General features: G+C 42.1%; 1 pseudogene; it reads right to left on the reverse strand.

The window, feature by feature from the left end:
* The window catches only part of LOC103287497 (pre-mRNA-splicing factor SYF1-like), a 66,431-nt pseudogene extending 44,448 nt beyond the window's left edge, over positions 1 to 21,983 (reverse strand).
* Positions 21,984 to 23,383: the final 1,400 nt, after the last annotated feature.

Raw genomic sequence — 23,383 nt, forward strand, 5'->3', positions numbered from 1 at the left:
ATTTGTGGGTGAATATTTCCTTGTTTTGTGAGGCTACCGTCATTATATTTTCCATGTTGGTTTCCAAGATTTCCATCAGAAAAACAGAGCTGCCTATTCTAGGTCAGGTAAACCATGTCCTGTCCGCAGGGGCAAAATGAAGGTTGTTGGTTCTTAGCATTCCAGACTTAAAATATCACTCTGTGGAGAGAAGCTTATGGAAGCTAGCATTCCTCTGGGTTTTAAGAGTCAATACCATTAAAAATGAAGAGGTGATAGGAGGCATAGTTTCCTTCTCTTGCCTTATGAGGCAGGGCTGGCCATGTAAATGGAATTTCAAGTGACCTTCTGGGAAGGTTCGGAAAGATATTTAGCAAATCTTTATTTTTTATAGTGCTTTATGAATGTATTACATATGTCCCCCTTTTCTCCTTCATTGTATTTAGCAAATCTTTAGCAAAGTTTTGAGCAGGGGAGAATGCCCAGTGTTTCCGTGAGATATGCACTCATGAGTGTGACATATTTGGGGAAAATCCAGGAAGGCTTCCTTATCCCAAAATATCTTCCCCACCATATCTTAGTCCCACAATTAGAAACTGAATTTTGGCTGAAAGAATTGTCCCATTAATTAAAAAAAAAAAAAAAAAGAATTGACCCATTAACATATAAATAAATAGCCCTGGGAAGTTAACTATAAAATTAGTGACTCCGAAAAGAAGTCATTCGTGGACTATGAATTGGAATTGGGGGCTCTTTCAAACCACAAGCTTCATCCTCCTTAAAATTCTGAATAACCCGGCCAGTGTGGTTCAGTGGTTGAGTGTCGATCTATGAACCAGGAGGTCGTTTGATTCCTGGTCAGAGCACATGCCCAGACGGGTTGTGGGCTTGATCCCTAGTGGGGGTATATTCAGGAGGCAGCCAATCAATGATTCTCTCTCATCACTGATGTTTCTATCTCTCTCCCTCTTCCTTCCTCTCTGAAATAAAAATATATTTAAAAAAATAAGAACTCTGATATAGTCCCTTGAATGCACATACTTTTTGGAGTGGGACTTCAAAGAAGCTTTAGAAAACAGTGAACTTGAGAAAATCCACAGGGTCAATGAACAAATGTTTAAACAGTCACTTCATGGCTACTAAACTACTGGTAACTAACAACCAGTTCTCTGTAGTGGTTCCTAATCCCAATTGATCATCAGAATCAACTGTGAAAACAAAAATTAGTAGTATAAAAAGAAGGAATTCTTATGATAAACAAAAGTATAAAAGATGATAAATGTAACAAGTAAATGTCTCCCTCATCTCTCCCAGCCTTAAATATCTCAATCCCTGGATGTAAATATTGTTTACAGTTCTTCCAGAAATTTTCTGTTTACAAACAGAGCAGATGGACAGATGATACTTTTGCTACATAAATGATAATATCTCCTTCACACTATTCTACATTTTATGTTTCACTGTAGTAATAAGTAAATACAGACCTATTTTATCCTTGTAATATCTCATTGTCTAAATTGAAGAAAACTCATATGGCTTTATCTTTTTATGCTGGGGATGTATGGGAGAGAGAAAGGCTTATAAGTCATTGCTTCTCTAACTTTATCTGAAGAGCTTGTTAAAACAAAGATTGCTGGTGTCATCTTCACTCCACTCAAAGTTTCTGATCCAGGAATTTCTCAATGGAGAAATTTTTGATGAAGAATATACCTTTTTCTTTCATACAGGTTTCCAAGAAGGCATGGTTAGCATAGGTAGCTAGTTAGTTAAGGAAGGGAGCACATGAAATCAGACATTAAGCCTAATAAGCTAGAAGCTGAGGCAGATATTAAGCCTGATTTACTAGGAAGCTGTAGCATTCACAGGCTCCCCAGGGAACCACTGCCTCCTCCACCAAAGGGTCTTAATACCCCAGTGGGCAGGAAGAATCTCCCCAGGGAACAACCAGTCCATTCCCACAGATTACTGGTAGGAGAAAACACCGGTAACGGAGACATTCTTCAGCTGGGCTCACGGGCCTTAGAAGCCAAGATGGCACAGGGGGAGGTAAGTACAGGTACAGTAGAAACCATATGATGCAGGATGCACAGTAGGAGCCAAAGTGGTGACATAAAGGGTAGAGTCTAGCCTGGAAAATCTGGGGAAAAGACCACATTGGATAGGGGTGGACCTAGCACAAGCCCACAAAAGATTAGGGAAGAGATTGGTTAGTTTGAAAGAAGGCCTGCTCTCTCCCAAGCTCAAGGTAATATAATCAAAGCTGAACAAAGGCCTAGTTCGTGTTCACCCACATTCTCTCTCCACAGCGGCCTTGTAGCCTGGCAGGTAGGGGCCCAGGTGCAGTCTTGGTGGGGGCATGCAGATGGGGAAATGAGATACAGAGAAGTTCTGCATCTCTGGGTCCTAGTCCTTCTGGGCTTGGTGAAGACAAGTGCAGGCTTGCAGCCCCAGAGACTGGACTTATTCCCACAGCAGGATGGAGCTGAGCCATCTGGTTTCTACTGTACATGTACTTACCTCCCCCTGATGGATGAGACACCAGGCACCTGGGGACAGTTTGCTATTGCTCTGACAATAACACGACACCTCATCCTCTCATGCAGGGGTTCCCCCAAATGCTTTTCTCGTGACCCTGAGGAAGAACCCTATTTCCGCTGGCAACAACACCACTATGATGCTTTATAAACAAGATGAAACTGCTCAGGACAATTATAGTCATCCATTTCCCCCTGATGGAACATAAGAACAAATGCTCTGCCCTAACCGGTTTGGCTCAGTGGATAGAGCGTCGGCCTGTGGACTGAAGGGTCCCAGGTTTGATTGCGGTCAAGGGCATGTACCTTGGTTTCGGGCACATCCCCAGTAGGAGGTGTGCAGGATGCAGCTGATTGATGTTTCCCTCTCATTGATGTTTCTAACTCTCTCTCCCTCTCCCTTCCTCTCTGTAAAAAAAATCAATAAAATATCTTTTTTTTTTGAAAAAGAACAAATGCTCTGAATGTGATCCTTCTTGTATCTTTTTTTCCCCTTTTCTTTTCTTTTTTTTTAGAGTTGGACTAAGCAAGGGCAAATTTACTAAATGGTGAGGAAGTGGATGAGGAGTCTTCACACTTCCTGCTTGTATGCACTCCCAACCACGTTCTGTGTCCTTTTGCAATCCCTTGCGTAGTTTCTCCACGTCCCAGTATTTTACTGCTCGCATTCTTTTACCTATCCTCCCCCTCACTACCAACCTCTTCCTTTTTCCTACTTGATTAGTTGAGCCCTTTAGTCCACCAAGAAATGGACTGAGATAAACTGTTAGAGAGAGTACTTTACACGCTGTTTCGGTCCAGAGGGATTAAACAGGATGACCTCACTGAAAAAGAAACCACACTTAATAGCTTTAAATGGGACTGCTCTTAACTGGGTCACCCTGAGCCACTGCACACACTTCTTGTTTCAAGTGAATGTGGTGGTTTGGGCCAGAATGGGTTGTCAGCGAGATAGTTTAAATGCCTTTGTCTTTCAAAGACGAACCAACACCTTATAATGTAAGCAGAATGAGGAAGTCTGTAATAGGTTGTCTGATGTTCAGTCTCAGTCACTGGATTTTATGGCCGGGATGTCTGGGGAAACTGACATTCTTTCTCTGCTTCTCTCAGCAAGAGAAATGAGAAATGTGTGAAACACAGTTCTTTCAAATAGAGATTTCATTTATGTTTCAAGTGTGTGTATCCTGAATTAGGGATGTCAGCTGGATACAGTATAAAGTAACAGTAAAAAAACATGTCCTTTAAGTCAGAAAGACCAGAACTCTACTCCCAGCTTCACTCTCAGGGTTGTTGGGGTCAAATAATAACTTTATACAAGAACTTATCACAATACATGAATTCATTTTAATTTTTTGTTAGCTTTTACCCTGAAATGTAAGTGCCTATGTTAATAGCCAACATAAAGATGTGCCCAAAAATATATGATCTAAATTTTCACTAAACCAAGACTTTCAGCAGTTTTTCCTAAATCTCTGACTCTATGAGTGATACTGACTTTCAGTAGCTTGCTCTCTGTCTTCTAAAGGGGAAACAGATTTTGCCAACATTAGGAAGTCTTCAGTATTAATAGTCATTGCTTAAAGTTCTTTTCCTCTGGCCAAATCGCTGACTCAATACTTCTTGTTTTAGAAAAAGGAAGTAGCTGAAAGGCACCTGCTAATGAGACTAAAGTAACACAGCATTTGTGTATGTAAGAGAGAAAAATCCCATATTTTAAAAAATATATATTTGCATTGATTTCAGAGAGGAAGGGAGAGGGAGAGAGAGAGATAGAAACATCAATGTTGAGAGGGAAACATTGATCAGACCAAAACTTGAGCATATGCCCTGACTGGGAATTGAACCATGACCTCCTGGTTCATAGGTTGGTGCTCAACCACCGAGCCACACTGGCCAGGTGAAAAATATTATCTTTGTAGTGTATGTGAAAAACATTGTACTGAAATATGAGACTTACTGTGCTTCAACTTTCCTAGCATGTTATCTTTTATTTTGCCTTAAATATGTTTTTGTTTTTACTTTTACCTTTAAGAAGCATGTGGTAAACAAAAAAAACAGTTACTATAATAAAAATATTTCTATTCCATAGTTTTCTTGAAAATTATAACCATTAAATTTGAATAGTCATCAATTTAGTTATGATGTTCTGTAGCATTACATCAAGTTATACATTGAAGAGATGAAAAAAGAATGTTGTGGGGTGAGTGAATGGTATGTTTCATTTTTTAACTCAAAACCTGTTTCTAACCACAGCTTTTTCTAACCCAGCAGGGCAAGGCCTATGGCCTTAAAGGAAGGCTCCAAATAAGGCAGGTTTCTTCACTCTTTTATTCATTTAATAAAGCGTATAATTAATACACATGTATTTGATGCCTGTTATGTGCCCAACTTTGTGCTAGAAGGTGGGGATACAATGCAGGGAAAACCAGACACAAAGAGGTAGAACAGGATACATTCTACATTCGAGGTAAGAACAGAGAACTGTGGAAACGGAGGAAGTAATGACTAATTACTTGTGGTCAAGGAAGGCTCCAACCAGAGGAACTGACTCCAGACCATGTCAAAACAGCACATTTTGTGGTATGACATCAACCAGTTCCTGTATTCTGATTCTTGACTGACCCAGCTTTTGCTTCTGATAGTTTCCTTTGGTTGGTCAGTCCACCTGAAGATTACAATATATTCATACTCTATTAATCTATATGTTCCTAAAATCTGGACCAGGATTATGTGTTTAGCACATAATAAGTCCCCAACCAATGGTCAGCTAAAATGACTATTGCTCATGTCTTCAATAAGCTTCCAATCTTATTCCTTTATGTATAGAACTAGAGGCCCGGTGCACAACATTTGTGCACTGTGTGTGGTTGGTCCCTCAGCCCGGACTGTGCCCTTTTGCAGTCCAGGAGCCCTCGGGGGATGTCCGACTGACAACAGTGGGACATCCTTAGCGCTGATGTGGAGGTGGGAGAGGCTCCCACCACCGCCGCTGGCGCAACTGTCAGCCCAGCTTGTGGCTGAGCAGTGCTCCCCCTGTGGAAGCACACTGACCACCAGGGGGCAGCTCCTGCATTGAGTGTCTGCCCCCTGGTGGTCAGTGTGCATCATAGCGACTGGTTGTTCCACTGTTTGGTCGATTTGCATATTACCCTTTTATTATATAGGATAGACTTTCCTTTATGTATTTAACCTTACGTTTACCCTCAATTTTAACATTAATAGTAAATTTTATGTTGGAGTTTCCCCCCACATCTAAGTAGAGTCCTGTCTATAATCAATTAATCCTGGGCTCCTGATGCTCTGTTGTCTCCTCTCGACACCTGACCCATTGCTACAGTCTTCTCATTGCCTTGCATCTATGGGTTTATCCTTCATGGTGCCTACTCAGTCCTTGGATACCTTTATAATTTCCAGGGATTCTCTACTTCTAAATCAGATAATCCACTGATTTACTCTGGGATAATGGTCCAAAAACATCCCAAATTTTAGGGCCCTGGACTTCAAATCTTTTATTGTGAGAAATTGCCTAGGGGAGTTTCAAGAAACACTGAATTTGATCACATTGTTTTATGAATGAATCCCTTCAAATAGCTCTAAACTGGAGCATGGATGCTCCTTCTGAATCCATCTAGCCTAAGAATAGGACACTCTATTTATGCTAAAGTTAAAATCATATGCCAGGGTAGAGGGGATTAAGTTCCCCAAAGGAATAAAAAGAAAATGTTGTTGTATTCAGGGATTACTGAATATGCACAGTTCATTATGCACTGTGCTGTTTTCTGATCTTCTATCTCCTTTAATCTTGGCTGATTAAGACTAGCAGATTTCACAGGATATATTTGATAGGAGACATTTCTCAGTAGGTGCAAAAGTTCAATATAAAAGCCCTGATATAGACCCTGATATGGTCCATTCTTCCTGAACATTCTACATGTTTACCATTCTTTCTGAAATCATCTTTTCTGCCTACTAAAACATAAATTCCTTGAGGCAGGGCCTTGTTCACTGCTATATCCCGGGCATTTAGGAAAGAATCAGGTGTACATAGGTGCTCAATAAATGTGAACTGTGTGTTTGCCTGCCAAATTGCTGACCTTGGAAATATGAAACTCATAATTTAGTCCTTCAAAAATAACTCATTTCAAATTAAAATGTCTTAACTAGATGATGATGATGTGATGGTGGTGGCAATGTTGAAGATAGCCAGGATTTACACAGTTATACTAGTTTACTAGTATTTTGCAGCAGTGTAGAAAGGGATGGCCCTCAATGAGCTGTGAAACTTGGTTTCTACTAATTGTCCAGCATGCTCCTACAATGACTCTGGACCTGACCAGGTGATTTGCTTTGCCCAGTAGGATGTCAGCAAACATGATACAAGCTGAGGCTTGATAAAGCATGTATACATTGAACCTTGATAAAGCATGTATACATTGAACCTTGATAAAGCATGTATGCATTGAACCTGGATAAAGCATGTATGCATTGAGCCAAGCCCAGGCTAACATTTAAGATGAAATAATGTAGGAGGGAGAAAGCATTTGGAAAAAGGCCATCCCAGCTATCCTGGCTTATGCAATTATTCCAGCTGAGTCCCCAGACATGTGAGTAGAGGCCTTTCAGGATCAGCCAACTCAAGCCAATGTGGCAATTGACTGCAAACTCATGAGTGAGTTCAGCCATTGCCATTTGGAGAATAAAAACTATCCAGATGAGCCCAGCTCAAATTGCCAATCCATAGAATCATGAGCAAACTTTAAGCCCCTAAGTCTTAGAGTGGCTTGCTATATAACAATAAGTAATCTATACAGTTACTATGAGGCACTAAGATAATGTATTGTCTCACTTCACTCACAGAATAACTGTGGAGAGTGGCTAAAGTGTTTGGACAGGTTCAAGCCTTGGACTAATGAGAGGGCACAGTCCTCTCATGGCAAAGCCACGTGCAAGTCCCAGCTTGAGGGCAAAGCACTCCCAACATAATCATAGCCAAAGACTATAGCTGTAAGATTGACCTTATGGTCCAAACCTGTGGTCCCAGGTGGCTAAGTGATATAGGCTTCGGAAGGTGCAGCAAGTGCTGCCAAAACAAAGCTTTATAGAGTTCAGGTGCATGTAATTAAGTAGATTTGAAACCCTTGAGAACATTGTAAACATCTTGACCATGCCTTTACTTTGCCTCGTGGAATCTGGCTATAAAATAAAGACTTAGCTTGTAGGCTATGGCACTGTCTCTCCATCTGAGAGCAGTGTCCCACCTAGCCCCAGCTTTATTTTCTTGTCTGTCTTCTTTAAACCTTCACTGCCCTACCTCAGGTTCACCCCTGGCCATGCTGAGGGAGGCATAGATAACGCTAACTCTAAGTTATATGCTATTATTATCTCCCTCTTATAGATAAGATCAAGTTCTTTATACTAGTTGATAAGGAACCTGACATTTAGAGAGGTTAAATAACTAGCCCAAGCTGACATGGCTAGTCACAATGAAGCAAAGATGAAAACCCAAGTCTGCTTGATTCTTGAGTCTGGTTCTTAACCATTGCTCTATATTGTTTTAGTGATGACCTTTGTCAATCTGACCACATCTAAGGTCTATCTTCTCCTGCTTCCTTAGAAAGTCCTATCCTATACTTGGCTCCTTATGGAACTTTTGTCTGCTACAACAAAGGATGATCAATCTTTGATACTTGAGGTGTTTTTGTATACTAGTATACAGCAAATTGAGATAAAGTGTTTGGATAATTTATCTTACAAATGTTCCCAGGATATTGTCAGACAGAGTACAAAGAGTTTAGTCTTCTATTACTTTTGCTATGTTTCTCCTTTTATTGTTTTTAGAGAGTATTGCTAGACACCAGAGGAAAATGAAATATTGTGAAATAAATAGAATTATGCCAATATAAATGACAGATTCTACGATTTAGCAAAATTTTAAATATTTCTTAATGCTTTCAATGTGCTTAAGTATTACTAACAAATTGTGCTCTCAAAAGACCGTGCAGTCTTGCAGCACTTTTTTTTTCTCTTTCTTTTACTATCAGCATCTTAGAGGAAGTAAAAATGCTGGGATCATTCATCTTTCTAAAATGCATTGGGGGTAGGTTGATATTCTATCAGCACAAGAATTTTCATTTTGAAAACTAGGAAGTTGTTCCAAGGTCTATGTATGGGCATTTCCTAGGCTTCCTTATCAGGGAGGGACACAAGGTTTTTCCAAGATTCTCACTAATTTTTGAAACAAGAAATTTGGTTACTTAAGAGACTTTAGGAAATAAGTTTAGTACTTAATTTCAAATTACAGGATCTGTTAGGGATAAAACCAAAGCCATCATTCCTAAAACTGTGGAGGCGATAGAAATCTTTATAAAACAATCTCTCAGTAGAGAGCTGAAGATCAATAGAAGCCGCCTCGTGCTTGAAAGCTATTACTTGGGGACTTTAATGTGGGGAAAGCAAGGTTTCTGGAAGCCATTGGGAGAGTTATTGACTTTTGGCAATGATTATTTAAAAAAAATAATCATATGCGTACTTGTTTTCATCCAATATATTATATTATAAGGCTGTAGGGAATGAGTTTTTATAGCCTTGGAAATGTTAACATGTGACATGAGTATTGTTAGATCTGTTTCAGCCTTATAATCTCAGAAATTGTGGGGACATTAGACGTTATCTCACTCCTAAGCTTTAGTTTTTTCCGTAGATCTCTGGCCATTTAGTTACTCTTTAAACATTTCTGTTGAAAAGGAATCAACATTTGATAAGCTAGTCCATTCCATTTGGGGAGCTCTTTTGTTGTTACAAATCTACTCCATCTAATAAACTCAAACCTTCTCTTACATCTGCTCTTTGGAGTGTTTTTAATGAGCCTGATTTTCTTCCATATGGGAGTCTTTTCTCTTTATCATTTAAGGCATCAGCCTCTGGACTTAAAACATAGACACAGTATTTCAGAAGTGGTCTCAACTGTGCTAATAAAAAATTGGTTAAGTTATGATTCTATAGAATCAACAACTCTGAAATCTTAGCAGCACATTCCACGTGGTCATCTTGGGTTGTGAGCTGGGAGCTGCATGTTGTCTGGCTCTGGCACCCAGGCAGATAGGGCAGCCATTATTATGCACATATTGTTGGTCACAGTAGCGGAAAGAACAGAACACATGTCCAAGCTTACGTATACTAGATCTTCTGCCTGAGGCTTGTTCTCTTGGAATAAGCAAAAAGTGTATCTTACTTCTATTCACATTTCTTTGGTCAAAGTAAATAACATGACCAGGGCTGAATTTATAGGACAGAAAAATACATTTTCTCTATTGTCGAGAGAGAGAGAGAAAGAGAGAGAGGTTGGGGGCGGGAGAGGAATATTGTGAATTGTCTTATCACAGAATACAACTAATCTTAATAGGAATACCAGAGTCTAATAAACATAGTTAAAGATTCATTCTTTTATTTTTGTAAGCCAGGAGTGGGGAATGTCCGGCCCAGGGGCCATGTAAGGCCTGTGAAATCATTTGGTCTGGCCCTGCCAAGGTATTAGGGGTGAGTTAATTAAATGTTTGACCAAATATAGCAGGCTAAATTTTAAGTTGATAATTTTGTATGGTCTATGAATGATGTTATAAATATCCAATGGCCCTTGGCAGAAAAGGTTCCCTACCCCTGTACTCGTATATTAAAATGTTGGTTAATATTCACAGTGTTGTGACACATTTGTCAGCATGAGTTACTGTACCAACATAAGTTCCTAGTAGGATACTAAACAATTGATTCTGTAAAATTTAAAGGTAGTATTTTACACTTATCATTGTTAATTTAATTGTTTATTTCATCATGGTGCTTATTTCCCTGTTAGGTATCCCTTCTAACTTGTCATCAATATAACCAGCAAGTCCTTGATATTTTCATTTAAATCAGAATAAAAATGTTAAAAAAAGGGGTAGCTTTGATTGTGATTGGTCACTAGTGATGACACCCTTGAAATAGGTTGACACCAAATAGTTAATCAATATTCTTTTGGCATAATTGTCAGCTATTTGTGTTCAGCTAGATGACTTTAAAGGGCCATAATCCAGCCCATATTTTCCATCTTAAAGAAAGATGGTTGGAGATTTAAAATGGCAGCAGAGTAGGAGGATGCTTCACGAATATGCTCCCAGAAACAAGCTGGAATTACAACGGAAATATGGAAAAGCTTCCTGAATAATCAATGAAAAACTCACAGGAGAGGACCCTGATACACAAGGGCCAAAAATGGAGACCAAATAGAGACTGGTAGGAGGGGCAGAGGTGTGAAAGGGCTGGCCAGGCACCCACAGACAGCAACTGAAGTCCCAGAGAGATATCTAAGCTGGGCGGGGGTGGGGGGGTGGCCACTGAGAACTCTGGGATTTAATCCCAAAGCTGGGCTCCCCAGCAGAGAACACCAAACTGAGGAGGGTATCCACATAACATCTAGCTGTGAAAAGCAGTGGGGTGCTATCTGCCAGGGAATGGCAGCTAAAAGTTTGGGCACCCTCTTAAAGGGCCAATGCACAACAATTCCCTGTGGAGCCACCCTACCTTGTGCTCTGGCAAAGGGAGGGTGAAGTAGACTGGAGCTGTGAGAGCAGGACCCAGGACTGGGGACTCAGGGGATAGAGCTCAAAAAGCAGACACCCCAAGTTTCTTGTGTCATTCTCTCACACAGCAGAGGACATCTTTCCCACATAGACATCTGCCTTGCCTGGGCAGTGGGCGTGAGCAGGTGAGGAGGGAAGACAGTTGACACACCCTATTGGAAAACACCTTGCCCTGAGGCCACTTAAGAGATTAAAAGTAACTATTAGCCTCCAGGTAGAAGCAACTGCCCCACCCTGTTGAAAAACTCTCACCACACCTAAGGACGATTGCCTGGGGGCAATTCAAGTTGGAATCCTATTAGTCTGTAGACAGAGGTGGTCTCTGGAGGCTTTGAGTCTTTGCCTGATCCAATTAGTCAGAAACAGCCTTTAACAACTGCCCTGCACTAGAGATTGAGAGGTGTAGAGGATCTACCTAATACATAGTCACAAACCCAAACAGACAGCCAAAATGAAGAGACAAAGAAACAACACCCAAATGAAAGAACTAAAGGATTCTCCAGAAGAAGAGATAAATGAAGCAGAGATAAGAACTTTACCTGAAACAGAGTTCAGAATAATGATGTTAAAAATGCTCAACACTATGAAATAAATATATAGTAACTATGAAAGAAGAACAGTCTGAGATAAAGAATGACATAACACAAAGAACACATTGGAAGGAATACACAGCAGATGAAGGGAAGCTGAGGATCAAATCAGTGAATTAGAAGACAGAGTTGAAAATATCACTCAATTAGAGAACCAAAAAGAAAAAAACAATTAAAAAACAGGAGAACAGCTTAAGGGAGTTGTGGGACAATGTGAAACGTAATAATATTAGAATAGTAGATGTACCAGAAAAGGGAGAAAGGAATACAGAAGGTGTTTGAAGAAATAATGGTAGAAAACTTCCCTAACCTGGTAAAGGAAAAAGTCACACAAGTTCAGGAGGCACAGAGAACCCCAAACAAGAAGAACCCAAACAGACCTATGCCCAGACACATCATAATTAAAATGCCAAAAATTAAAGACAAAGAGAGAATCTTAAGGCAGAAAGAGAAAACTGTTACCTACAAAGGAGTTCCCATAAGGCTGACACCTGATTTCTCATCAGAAACTCTATAGGCCAGAAAGGAAAGGCATGAAGTACTCAAGGTAATGGAAAGCAAGGATCTGAGACCAAGATTACTATCTCCAGCAAGGCTATCATTCAAAATAGACAGTCAAATAAAAAGCTTCCCAGATGAAAAAAAAAAAAAAAGGCTAAAGGAGTTTATTACCACCAAGTCAGCATTACAAGAAGTGCTAAAGGGATTACTGAGAAGAAGAAACAGAGAGAGAAACCTAGCCATACAGAATTAAAATGGCTATAAATAAATACCTCTCAATAATAACCCTAAATGTAAATAGATTAAATGCTCCAATCAAAAGGGTAGCTGAATGGATAAAAAAAAAAAAATTACCCAACTATATGCTGTCTACAAGAGAGCCACCTCAAAACAAAAAACACACACAGGATGAAAGTGAAGGGATGGAACAAATTTTCCATGCAAATGGAAAAGAAAAAAGAGCTGGAGTAGCAATACTCATATCTGACAAAATAGACTTTAAAAGCATCATGCTAAGTGAAATAAGCAGTTGGAAAAAGATAAATATTATATGATCTCACTCATTTGTGAAATATAATGAACAACATAAACTGATGAACAAAAGTAGAGCGGGGGGGGGAATATTCTAGAATATAATAGAAGTAATCCTGTTATTTGCAAAATTTTAATATTTCCTACAATTTTTTATATCATACTATGTTAGTACAGTTTTGGTAATATTATTATACTTAAAATCCTTTTATTCTTGAAATATTACTGTTTATTGCATGTAATATTATATGTAAGATCATCTTTCTTGAATAATAGGTATTTAATGCATGTAACATTATCATATTTAAAATTGTATTTCTTGAGATATTAATGTTTATTACATGTAACATTATTATATTTAAGATCGTTTTTCTTGAAACATTAAGGTTTATTGCATGTAACATTATTATATTTAAAATCATGTTTCTTGAAATAAAAAAAAACTGAAAAAAAGAAAGATGGTTGTTTCATATTTATATTGAATATAATGGCACATGATAGCACTTAACCTAGGTAACTTAATATAGTGGGTTTGCTGCTTTTTTTCATCCTTGGAATTGTTATTGGTGTAGCAACACGTACCCGTAAATGTTTCCAAAAATATATAAGAAAAATAACTTAGATGTTCAGTAAAACTTATAGTTTTGAATCTGGTTAGAAAGGACTTTTAATAAGAAGGCATATTTTTCAGGGAAAAGGTCTTAAAAGAAGCAAAGATTCATGTGACCTTTTGACGACCCTCGTGAGAAGTAGATCTGACATATTCTACCTTGCAGTTTGGGTGTCAGGGAATCACCACCACCTTAAAAATAGCCACAACAGGATAAAGAATGAGAAGAAAAAATAAACATTGTTAACAAAATAGTTTAGTAAGGAAGGAAGTAAAATGAAGCACACTGAACCAGTCATGTGCAGAATAAATATAGAAAAGCACATTTCCAGAGACACACTAGGAAAAAACCCAACCCAAATATACTGAAAGGAATCCAAGTATAGAAATAATAGCTAAGTGGGCTGAGATATTATCTATTGTTCAGAGGAAGAGCCTCACATAGAAGAATAAATGTTGAAAAATAGAACTGAACACTAAGAGGGGGAAGAAACCACTTTGACCAAAATATGTATATATAGTAGTAGATCAGACTCTTTAAATTCTAAACTAGTATGAAAAGGCCAACCATGCTTTTTAAGAAATTATTTGGAGGAATTTTTGGAGTGTATTACAAAAAGGCATTATCAGTTTTTATTACAGTTGAGACATGAACAGACAATTTAAGTTTAAGAAATAACTGTTTATTTGAGTAAGCTTTGCATTGCTCTTCTTTTTTGGGGTAAAGGTACAGATACTCTTTGAGACCCACGTTGAAAAACTGTTTATGTAATATTTCAAATAGAAATAGGCAGCAAACTTTTCCTTAAAGGACTAGATAGTAAACATCTAGGCTTTCTGAGCCATGTGATCTCTGTTGCAGCAACTCAACTCCACCCTCATAGCCTTAAAGCAGCCATAGACAATACATAAATGAATGAGTGTGGCTGGGTTCCAATAAAACTTTATTTACAAAAACAGGTGGGAGGTGGGATTTGGCCCATGGACTGTAATACCCCAACCCTTGCACTAGACCATAGTTACTTCCAGATGGTAAAATAACTATTTACCTAATGTAAATGGTCCTTACTGTCAATTCTACTGACTTTATAATATTGATTGGTCCTCAGTGAAACAGGTGGGCTAGGTACTTACATAGAGTTATATACCTTTTATGAGTTATGAGTTATACTGGGTTTTCTCAGAGAGGATTTTCAATGTCCGAGACATGTGAATTAACAATTTACTTATTGGAGGTTTAAAAAGTCCACTTTAATATGGCTTTAAAGCAGTAATACAATTAAAAGAAAAAATATTTATTTTCCACGTACCTTTCAGAAACACAATCCTATATAATAAAAGCCTAATATGCAAATTGACCAAACGGGAGAATGACTGGCAGAACGACCAGTCACTATGACGCACACTGACCACCAGGGGGCAGTCGCTCAATACAGGAGCTGCCCCCTGGTGGTCAGTGTGCTCCCACAGAAGGAGCACCGTTCAGCCAGAAGCTGGGCTCACGGCTGGTGAGCACAGCGGTGGTGGCAGGAGCCTCTCCCGCCTCTGTGGCAGTGCTGAGGAGCAGCCAGCCGAGTGATAAGGAGCAGTGAGCAGTGGTAAGGAGTGAGGGCTCCCAGACTGCGAGAGGGATGTCCGACTGCCGGATGGGGAGCGAGCCTAAGCCGGCAGTCGGACATCCCTCTCCCAGACTGGGAGCCCTCGCTCCTTACCACCCGCCCATCTGCTCGCTGCTCCTTATCACTCGGCTGGCTACTCCTTAGCGCTGCTGCAGGGAGCAGGCCTAAGCTGGCAGGAGGACATATTCCACGGGCTCCCAGTCTGCGAGAGGGCGCAGGCCTGGCTGAGGGACCCTTTCTCCCCCCACTGCATGAATTTCTGCACTGGACCTCTAGTTATCCTATCTAATAAAGAGGGAATATGCTAATTGACCATCATACCTCACAAAGATGGCGGCACCCACAGCCAATAAGGAGGGAATATGCTAACTGACTGCCATGCCCTCAAAGATGGCGGTACCCACAGCCACAAGATGGTAGCCCCCAGTCCCCTCAGCCCGCTAGGTGTGTGGTATGGCTGGGCCTGCCCCCAGGTGGGTCCGGCTGCTCCGTGCACCTGCCTCCAGAGTCCCCCAGTTCCCTTAGCCCCCCAGCTGCCCAGGGCCAGCCCCAGGCACAGGCAAGGCTCGGATGGTGGCTGCCCAGCTGCCCAGGGCTGCCCAAGGCTCAGGTAACCAGGGCCGGCCGAGGCTTGCGCTGCCAGCAGTGGCAGCAGCAGAGGTGTGATGGGGGCATTGCCTTCCCCTGATTGCCAGGTCGCCTCTCACCCCTGAGGGCTCCCAGACTGTGAGAGGGGGCAGGCTGGGCTGAGGGTCCCCCCTCCATTGCATGAATTTTCATGCACCAGGCCTCTAGTGTTTTAAATAAAGACATCTTTTCTGTATCCATACCAGATACTGCTAGCTTGGGTGCTGGTTTTGAGTGAAAGCAAAATAACAAATATCTTCATGTTAGTACTAAAAGGTAGTCTGATCTCAGCAACAGGAAGTGGTTGTTTTTAGACTGTAACATTATCTCTAAAAGATGGAGAACAGATAAAACAAGATTTGCTATTCAAGTTGACTAGGACCTTGTACACTGTAATTTCTTTTGACCACTAGAATGCTGTGGAAAGCTTTTTATTTGAAAACACTTCTTGCAAAAGATTATTTCATTATTGTCTTTTCTACTAAAATATCTATTTTTAAAGAATTAGAATTAGTCTGATTAATTGAAGGGATAAAACCAAGTAAGTAATAGCAAAAGCATTATTTCTATCAATATTTTTATCCTTTTTTTTTTTTAAATTCTCACCTGAAGATATTTTTCCATTGATTTTGAGAGAGTGGAAGAAAGAAGGAAAGATAGAGAGAAATATTGATGTGAGAGAAACACATCACGTGCCCCAAGCAGGGCCGGGAAGGAGCCTGCAACTGAGTTACGTGCCCTTGAGCGGAATCGAACCCAGGACCCTTTGGTCCACAGGCCGACTCTCTATCTACTGAGCCAAACCAGCTAGGACAAGAAATATTTTTATCCTTTTTATTTCAGCCATTTCATCACTAGATGCACATCTGTGATAAACCAATGAGTTTTGAAAGAATAAGTAATTTAAAATGGGTTAAAAGGCAGTGTAACTGAAACAAATATAATATTCCCTAAGATAACTGCTTCCCTATTTTCTTCTTCTTACTATGGACCATTGGGTTTCTCTGAATGCAGTGATCTGCAGCACATCTTTGTTTCTTGGTTCATGTACATTTGAGGTCATGTTTAGGTAACGTCTTGAGGAAGGCAAAGGAAAGGCAAAGGAAAGTATCTGGTAGCTATTAATTTGATGCCTTTTGGAGTAGACAAAATCTATACATCTTATAAGATCACTGTTGCTTAAAAAGTGCCAGATTTACCTAAGGTAGAATCTTAGATCTAATACCCTGCTAGCATCATGCCAGGAGAAAAGCTAGAAAACACAAGCTCTTTCTACAGGGAGGAATGTTTGGCAACTTGTAGTTGATAGGGCAAACATTCCAAGAGAAAGAGATAGTACTAGTTACATATGTACCCCATGCCATCCCCGCCCATCTCCCCTATCTTGTGTCTTCAACTTCCTCCTCTAAGCTGAATTCTTCCTTTTACTCTATAAACATATTCAGGCCTCTCCCACCTGGGAAATTACCCTCTCTTGATACTGAATTCCAACTGAAGCTACCAGCTATCCTCCTGTCTTTTCATTTTTTCCTTCCAGGGAAGCTTCTAAGTAGAAAAGTCTTCCGTCTCTACCATCTTACCTCTCACCTCCTTGCATCTGTCTCTCATCCCCTACCCTGGGAATTTTTTTTCTGCAATTTGCCAAAGCTAGTGGGCCCTTTCAGCTGCCTCTTTTATCAAATTCATCCCATGGGCAGACCTGGATAGTTATTGCCTGTCTATCTCTTTCCGAGTGTGGAAAGTATATCCTGGTAGGCTGAGATGATATTTCATTTGAAACCTTAAGATGATCCCAGCGCCTGAGCCACATAGGTGCTGAAGAAATGTTTGTAAAATAAATAGATTTTCCCTATTGGACTTCAAATAATTTTTCAGGAATGTGGGAGAAACAGGGCATTTATATAGACGTGTATTATTGTTGGTTTGTTTAAATGATGTGGCCTGTCTTTCTACATGGTTTGGGTTTGAGGGACTCATTTCCTGTTTCTTTTAAATGGTTTCTTGCTCTGAAAAAACCATTTTGTTCTGAACTCAACCCCCCGCCTCCGCTCCCTTAACTCAGAGGAGGTCTTGAGCCTTCAGGAGAACTCCCAGTCAGGTCTGGTGATGCCCAACACTGCATTGTTTGCTTTGCCACTTGGGTGGTTCCCTGTTTGAAGGGGAGGAAGCAGCTACAAGAAAGCCCTGGGGAACCCAAATGTGGCCTCCACATCCAGGCGACTGGGGCTGGCTCAAGTGCAACAATGGCCAGGAACTTCTGAAGGAGCAGCTGCTACACAGCTTTCCCAGGGAGCATTCTCATCAGATGTGTCCTTTGCTCTACTTAAGGTTGTTAAGATTCTTATAAAGCAATATAACCATATTCTAAAATTCTGGAAGATTAAAGGAAAAACTTGTCCCTATTATCTCCATACATGAATACTTTTTTATGCAGTCCTCAACAGTCCTCTTCATCATCATTTTAAAAAATATGGTTGCCATTGTAGTGCCTGCATAAGCACACTTTTCCATTGCCACAGAGTCCTATGATCATTATTTTAAATCAGGTCACTTTTATAAGCTACATGTTTTTTTTTAGTGGGGAAATTTTGAGGTATATATGTCATCCTGAAAAAGGATATACTATTTTCAAAGAATTTGGCCCCCTTGTTGCCCATAATGCCCATGGGCCAGGGAATTGCTGGGATCAGGTAATTAGCAGTCCCACACAGCAGCCACACCCTATGTTTGATGTTTCTGCAAGTAGAGGTAAAGGCTACCACATGGGTCAGATTGCCTTTTTGGAATGAAATTCACATACTTTTACCTAGAGATTTCAGCATCAGGAGATTATTATATATGCAGATGGAGATTTTATGTACCAGAATATTTAGTGTAGTGCTATTTTTCATATTTATAATATTGACAAATTAGTAACAATCTAAAATGCCCAACAATAGGGGAATGGCCAGATAAAAAAAAAAAGAGAAGAATTTGAAACTGAATATAAGCAGAAGTCAGAGAGAGGAGTAGATAAGTGTTCCTCTGTAGGTCAATCAGCAAGGTATGTGACTAATGAACTCCAGATGAGGTTTGCATTGTTCAGAGAACAAAGGCAAGTTCATTTGAAATGACTTGGGGAATGTTGAGGAGAGGTTAGGAATCATTTTCCTAAGACACAGCTGAGGAAATCTGATGCGGGAGGGAGAGAGAAAGCCAGTGATGCGTGCTGTCACTACAGCATCTTTCCTATTAGTTCCGTGGTAGAAACTTGTGTTTTCTGTAATTGTATGTTTTCTGCCCTCTCCCACTCTGAACTCCAAGTTGAGCATACCAAAGGGGAGCATTCTGTGCAAGTGTTTTCCATTTCCTCTTATGGGAAGGTGGAGTCCCGACCTTTGTAGGCTGGTGCAGCCAGAAGCTAATGTTGAATCTTGTCAAAACATGACTCCTGAGATTATAGCTGCGTTAAAGCTGCTCTGAGGTCTCATGGACTAGCTATAAATTTGGAAGTCACAAAACAACAACTGCTATTTGCCATCCTAAAGAATAAGAGTAGCAGTTGTTTATGGAGTGTGGCAGTAGTCATTAATGCTGGTCACCATGCGTTTTCAGCTCCCTACCTTCCTCATACTGGGCACATGGTAGAATTGTACTTCCTGGCCTTATTATAGTTGGGGTGTGAGATGGGAGGGAGTGTATTAGTTCTGGCTGACGAGTTAGAAAAGTGATATGTGTTACTTCCAGGCCGAGCATTTCATTACCAGTATAATTACCTCCAATCCTCTCCTGTCCTCTCCTGACAACTGGCAGGGTTTGAGATAGCAGATACTTCACCAGTGAGAAGACATGGAACAGAACTTCCAGCTAACTTGGGATGGACATATAGAGTGAGTGAGAAATAAATCTATGTTGTTATAATTGAGATAAAAAACCCCATAAATGTAGCCTAGTCTACATGAATTGATATAAATGCTACTGTAGGACAAATATGTAATAAACATTTACATGGAAAATCTCATTTAATCCTCACAACAAGCCGATGAGGTAGATATTCTTATTTTCACCAGTTTAGAGATAAGGAAACTGAGATTTATAGTGCTTAAATATTTCCCAAAGTCTCATATCTTGGAAATGGCAAATCTGAACTTGAGCCCAAGTTTTGTTTGACACAGCAAACTGGGACACTATTGTAGTTTACAGAGCATTGCTTAAAAAATTAAACCAAACAAACAGAAAATCACAAAGCAGCTCAAAATAGGTAATGACTATTAACTCACACTATTTTGCATTCTGGGAGTTTCAGCGTTAAACTATCAAGTCCTCAGAAGGGCCCTCTTTCTCTCCAGGCGGGCGAATGGAGCAGATTCTCCCTCCTATTCAGGCGCGCCATAGTGGCTCTTTCAGCAGCACCAAGACCTATGTCTGGCTAAAGCAACCCTGGCTCCCAACTCCAGACCTCTGGGCCCAGGGTGTGTTCCCATGTGTTTGTGCATGAAGTTTCAGTAAAGCCTCGTGTGAAAGACATCAGGCCTAGGTGTCAGACTGCCTGGCTTGGTCACTTAATATCCGTGCGGTCTTGATAAAGTTAACCTTCCACCTTGATGTCTTTTTCCGTAAAGTGGGAGATTAATAGTAAACCTCCTAAATTATGGTGAAGATTAAATGAAGTAATGCATGTCCAGTGCTTAGCAATGTGCCTGGTACCGAGCGAGCACTCTCTCTCCTTCCTCTCTGTGTACACTGGTTCATTTGCACCTTCACAAACAACCACTGCAAAGTAACCCTCTCTCCATTTTAAGATTCCGGAGTTTTCTTCCAGCAAGAGGAAGAGTCTTAAAGTGGTGAGTGACCAGTTTTTATTTTGTTGTGTGTTTTTTTTTTTTCTCACCACATCAAGGATGCAATACTTTACTTTGAGAAGGAAGGTCAGCAGTGATCAAAACGCAGGAAGTAAAAGAAACTGGGAGCATTCCTTGGGAACACCCTTTAAGATTCTCTTCTAATCCTCATTTCAAACCTGGGGTCTCCCCTTTCCCCACCAATATTAGGGGCGGCCCTTTCTGACACGGAGAAAAAAGAAAAACATAAAATATTTTTTGAGCAATATTTTTTCTTAGAATTATTATTATTATTATTTTTGGTCAAAAATTACTTTTTAAGTTTACTTTGAAAGTTTGCTTGAGGACAATTGTTAAGATGCCCTAAAATGAACCAGCTTCCTTCTGAGAGTGGGCAAGTCATTTCCCCTCTCAGATCTTATCTGTTTCTTATCTGTGAAATGAGAGGATTAGGGTTGATAAGTCTTCCTATATTTGGTGTGTTTTGTGTTTTTTTTTTTTTTTATTCCGCCATTCCCCTCCCTCCCCGCTCCGTTTAACCCGCGCCCCAGGGATGTGGGTCTGCAGCTGGCTTCTACTTCAGGTTGTGGGGAAGGGATGCAGCCCCGCAGCTGCCTGCACCCCTTTTGTTTGACGTGAGAGCTCCCCTTGCATTAACCTGTAGTTGGCAATGTGTGCGGCAGAGGAACTGTGCTTGAAGGCTGAGAACTGGGCTGCGGAACAAGTCCATTTTCTTTTCTGTGCTTTTTTTCCCAGGAGTGGGATGGGGGAGGAAGAACAGTGGTCTTTGTTGCGAAGCCAGAGTCCCAGGCTTCGACCTAGAGGAATGTGTGCGTCCTGAAAAAAAGTTGCGGAGAAAGGCTTGCAATGATGTCCGCAGTCACAAGGGGGTAAGAACTCTCAAGGCGCTGGGCTGCAGAGACACAAAAGTCAGGAAGTGACCCTTTCGTCGGGATTTCAGAGGCCGCGGAGGAGAAACAAAGTCCTCTCACAACTTGGGAGCTCGGGCCGTACCCTCCCCAGGGGCCGGGGCGGGCGCGGGCCCGGGAGACGGACATCTCCGTTCCCCACCCGCCGCGAGGACGCGGAGGGTTGGCACGCTGAAAAGACCCAGTGTCCGCCCACCCCCCGCCCCGAAGTGAAGGCGGGCTCCGGGCGACCCTCCCCGTGGGGCCCGCGGAGAAAGAAGCGCGGGTCGCCGGGCCAGCGCGGCCTCCTGAATCGGTTTCTGTGCGCCCGGCGGGCCGCGCGCCCGGGCCCGCGGCCGGCGGCGGGCGGAGGGCGGGCGGCGGATGGCGTGCCGGGCCCGCCAGCTGCGGCGGCGAGCGGCCGGAGGAAGCCGGCCCGCGATGAATGGCGCTTTGTTCGCCGGCCGCCGCGGCCGCCCTGGGCAGGCCGGGCCCGCACAACGGAGGCTGTTATGCGAGCGGAATGGAAATGAGCCTCCGGCCCTCCCCCCGGAGCCCCAGCCCCGTCCCCGCGCGGGGCGCAGGAATGCCGGCCGGCCGGAAAGGAGCCCTCGCCCGGGACGCCGCGCTCGCGGCTCTGAAACCCCATTGAGAAGAGCCCTTTGATGCAATTAAAGCGCGTTTCACTGCGGGCCCGGGAGGAGGGAAGGGCCGTCAAGCTTTCCTCTGTCTCCCGGCGAGGGCGGGCGTGCACCTTGGTGGGGCGGGCTCCTTAGAGAGCCGGCGGGCCCTCGAGCTCCCTCTCTCGCAGACGTGCTGTAACGCCGTAAACGCGGACCCACAAACAGATTGGTTTTCACCGTGGGTGGAACCCCGTCTGGACGAGATCCAGGCTGACCTCCAGGCCGGACGTGCTGCTGCTTTGAAAGGCTCCTTGGTAGGACTTAACGCCACCTGCCCTGCTGGAAAGGTTTGGGCGGACAAGAAACTGCCTTTGGAGGAGGAAGCTGTTCCTGAGGTCACTGCCCCTCATTTTCCATTTTCTCAGAGGTGGAGTGGGCCCCAGAAATGGTCACAGCCAGAGCTGTAAAAATGATGTAACCAGCAAATGTTGAAGGACTAGGATGGGACAGCTATTTCAATGTTCAGATGATTCTCTAAGATTTCCCTACTTCCTCCTTTGGGACAACTGTGTGGTTCCTCCTCCAAACCCTACATATTCTTTCTGAGCTTAATGTTTTTCAATTATTAAAACGAATATTAAAAGGCTAGAGAAGCCTTAGCCAGTTTGGCTCAGTGGATAGAGCAATGGCCTGTGGACCAAAGGGTGCTGGGTTCAATTCCAGTCGAAAGCATGTACCTTGGTTGCAGGCTCCTCCCTGGTCTGGGCCCTGGTCAGGGCTTGTACAGGAGGCAACCAATTGATGTGTTTCTCTCACATTGACGTTTTTCTCTGTCTTTCCCCCTCGCTCCCACTCTCCCTAAAAATCCATGGAAAAATATACTGGGGTGAAGATTAAACAAACAAACAAAAAAAAAAAATAAAATAATAAAAATAAAACAAAATAAAATAAAATAAAACAAAATAAAATAAAATTCTATATAATAAAAGGCTAATATGCAAATAGGCCAAATGGCGGAACAACTGAACAATTGAACAACCGGTTGCTATGACATGAGCTGACCACCAGGGAGCATGTGCACAACATGGTGGGTGTCAGCTGCGGTGGGATGGTGGAGCAGGTGAACGGGGGCGCCAGGCCAAGGTGGGGCTCCAGCTGCTGTCATTGGGGCGAGCCTCTGGTGGTTACTGAAAATTCTTTGCTCTCGCACATCTCGCACCTGCTGCTGGTGCTGGCCCCAGTCACTGGCCCCAATCGTTCCGTGCCGTCAGTGGGTGCGAGCGGGGCTGGTGCCATGAGCGAGTGCGAGTGGTGGCAGTAGTGGGGCTGCCGGCAGACAGGACCGGGGGCTGCTGAGGGAGGGGCCAGGCGGGGGTGTGGAGGATGGGCCGAGACACGCCCTTGTGCCTACCGCAGCCTCGAGGCC

The sequence above is a fragment of the Eptesicus fuscus genome, chromosome 5 (genome assembly GCF_027574615.1).
Source record: "Eptesicus fuscus isolate TK198812 chromosome 5, DD_ASM_mEF_20220401, whole genome shotgun sequence".
NCBI classification, from domain to species: Eukaryota; Metazoa; Chordata; class Mammalia; order Chiroptera; family Vespertilionidae; genus Eptesicus; species Eptesicus fuscus.